This window comes from Argentina silus (assembly GCF_951799395.1).
Source record: "Argentina silus genome assembly, chromosome: 6".
In the NCBI taxonomy this organism is placed as follows: Eukaryota; Metazoa; Chordata; class Actinopteri; order Argentiniformes; family Argentinidae; genus Argentina; species Argentina silus.
In genome coordinates, this window is record NC_139660.1 from 1,545,991 (window position 1) to 1,549,727 (window position 3,737).

Genomic DNA, 3,737 nt, shown 5'->3' on the forward strand with positions numbered 1-3,737 from the left:
CAACGTGTCTTTAAACGAAGTCTATGGGATTTTGAATGGGATGAAGAAAAAGAAGCACCAGCAACCACTCCTTCTCAGTTGAACTCCTTGCTTATAATATCACTGATTTTAGAACGTGGGAATTTTCCACAAGGTTCAAGGCATATTCCCTATCAATATCCTATCAAGCAGTAAAACATGATAGCAGGTGTGTGTGTGTGTGTGTGTGTGTGTGTGTGTGTGTGTGTGTGTGTGTGTGTGTGTGTGTGTGTGTGTGTGTGTGTGTGTGTGTGTGTGTGTGTGTGAGGTTAGGAGATGTATGTTCATTTAGCCGTCATATATTTTGAGGCTCAAAAGAGAACATATGTAGTTCTTGACATTTTAGGAAGTGATTCATAATAATATAGAGAAATAAAAAACAAACACCATCCAGGAGGATGACTTTGTGAGCGGCAGGGCAAAGGGTTTTTCCACCTTTCACGGCCCCCTCTGCACGTCCCTGTTCATGGCTATGTTTATGGTTATGGCAGTCTGGGCAGATAGTGGATAGTGGTAAGGATAAGGTGCAAATGTCTCAATCACCAGTAGCCAAGATACTCTTGGGTTTCTCAAATGCTCCATCCCATATCCCTGGGCTGTATTCCACTCTTTAAGAACTTGGAATGGAACTTAAACTGGTGCTGTTATAATGCATGTACAGTAAAGCTGTTATAATGCATGTACAGTAAAGCTGTTATAATGCATGTACAGTAAAGCTGTGCAGTATCTTTATGAACTAGCCTGATATCTTATAGGCTAGTTCACTTCCTTATTGACCCCCAAAGGAAAATTTGAGTGAAACCTAAAAGAAGAATTAAAATACACAAAACATGAATACATGTAAATACAACATACAGCCCAGCATAAGTAATGGGACAGTGAAGCATTTCTTTTGGCACTACATTCCAAAAATTTGGATTTTAAATCAAACAATTACTGTGAGGTTAAATTAGAGATTCTCAGCTTTTATTTGGTGGTATTTGTGTACATATTGGTTTCATCATTCAGAAATTACAACACTTTTTATGCATAGTGTATTTCAGGTTACCCAAAAGTAATGGGACAATTGGCTTGACAGGTGTTTCTGGTTAGTCAGGTGTGTTCAGTCACATCATTCAAAAGAAAAAAAAAGCACTGGTGAGCTCAGCAATCACAAACGAGCTGGTAGGCCAAGGCAGACCTTTACAGTGGATGACCGAAGAATGCTCACCATGAATAAGAACAACCCCAAAACAGCTGTCCAATCGATCAGGAACACTCTCCAGGAGGTAGGCGTGAATGTGTCAGGGACCCTCCCTCAAAATACGTCACCAGCCGAACTAAAGAGACTTCACTGTATGATGCAAACCACTAGTTATTCTCAAAAGGTTTGGTCAAGTTACAGTTTGCTAAGGAGTACCTAAAAAGCCTGCAGAGGACAGATAAGATTAATATTGTTATGTAAGGTAGTGGTTTACAATATATATGTATGCCATTTAGCTGACACTTTTATCCAAAGAAACTTACATTGCAGTGAATGCATACATTTTTCAGTATATATGGTCCCATCGGGAATCAAACCCACAACCTTAGCATTGTTAACACCATGTTCTACCAACTGAGCCACAGAGGACCATGCAAACACTTTGTCAAGTAGGGTTTACAAACTTGATGAAAGTGTTGCTCCACAAACACAGTCCCACTGGGCAGGCCATACTAACCCAGTGGGACCAGTTTTCCCAGCCATACTAACCCAGTGGGACCAGTTTTCCCAGCCATACTAACCCAGTGGGACCAGTTTTCCCAGCCATACTAACCCAGTGGGACCAGTTTTCCCAGCCATACTAACCCAGTGGGATCAGTTTTCCCAGCCATACTAACCCAGTGGGACCAGTTTTCCCAGCTAGACCAGATTTCTAAAGAGCAGGACAAGCCAGGGAAGATTGGACACGTTAGAGAACAGTTTAGAATGTGGTAATTTTCCACAAGGTTAAGGGCATATTCACCCTATCAAGACGGCAGTAAAACATGATAAAAGCAGGTGTGTGTGTGTGTGTGTGTGTGTGTGTGTGTGCGCGTGTGCATGTGTGTGTGTGTGTGTGTGTGTGTGTGTGTGTGTGTGTGTGTGTGTGTGTGTGTGTGTGTGCGTGCGTGCGTGCGTGTGTTCCAACCTGTTCCTCATCTTGCTGTGGGAGAGAGAGGAGAAGCTCACAGAGGTTAGGAGATTTATTTTCATTTCGCCGCCATATATTTTTAGAGGCTCAAAATAATTTGTATTAAGTGATTTCTTGGCTACACTGGCATTATTAACCTCTCTCCTAATTCTCAGGAATGTGGAAAAGTCCAGTCATGTGGATATCTATCTCCAGCAGTGGAGGCTGGTGGAGGTAGAAATCGGAGGATAGACATGGGGAATGGAATGAGGAATGGTTCATTGTAAAGCATAGAATGGAATGAGAAATAGTATTTGATACCATTCCTCATTCCATTCCAAGCATTACAATGAGCCTGTCCTCCAATTTCTACATCCACCAGCCTCCCCTGATTACCAGATTATGTTTCTGGGATTAAAATGTTAACACAAATCCCAGGGAATGAGTTATATTTGTGTGGCGCCGTGGACGTTAATTAAAAAGGGGGATCAAATTAGGGTGGCATCTCCATTGGTTACAGCAGGGGCTGACAAAAGCCCTGTTTCTGAGAAGAGGAACCGTGAAGCAGCAGCCAAAGTTTCCCTCCGCCGTTGATGAAGGGGGCATGTAATGACTCTCTTAACAGATTGCTTAGACACGGTGGAGACGAAAGGGAGAGGGGAATAGGGAGGGAGGGAGGAAGGGAGTGAGAGAGAGACACGTAATGACTCTCTTAACAGTTTGCTTAGACACGGTGGAGACAACAGGGAGACGGGAATAGGGAGGGAGGGATGGAGGGAGGGAGGGAGGGAAGGAAGGTGGAAGGGAGGGAGGGAAGGAGGGAGGGAGGGAGAGAAGGACACCTCTTGTTGGTGAGGTGGGTGTTTTGTGATGTACATCATGTATGGAGAGATGATTTGTGTTCAGTTTCTCTGGGAAACCAGGGAAGGGGTCCGACTATGTCTTGGCACCCTCTCCAAACTCCGGGTCAGTGCAGCAGAGGACACAGCACTGCTGGCAAGAGCAGACACACACACACACACACACACACACACACACACACACACACACACACACACACACACACACACACACACACACACACACACACACACACACACACACACCGTTTAGTCCATCTCAACAGTCTAAAGAGGCCCCCACACACTTTTTCCTCCCACCCCCTCCCCCCACACATACACACACCCCCCTTCCCCCAAACACAAACAGTCATCCATTGGACATTATTTGGGATTAAAACATTAAACTCATTCAGTATTGTCCATGTCTTGCTTACATCATGAAGTCTCACGGCCTCGGGTCGGGCCTACAGTTGATGCCTACACTCTTAGACTTTCTTAAATAATGTTAGAAATCAATTGACTCAATGAATCGATCAAATTAATGAATACAACAAGTTAATCGAATGAACGTAATAAATGAACAAATTAAATAAATGAATAAATGAACTCACTCCATATTGAAGTACAATTCTGACTGCAGGGCTTGAAAATATGGATGACGACCGGACGGCTATTGAAAGCCTCAATAAAACGTCCTATTGAATTACTTTTGAATAATGTGAGAAAACGTGTTCTTTATTTGAAG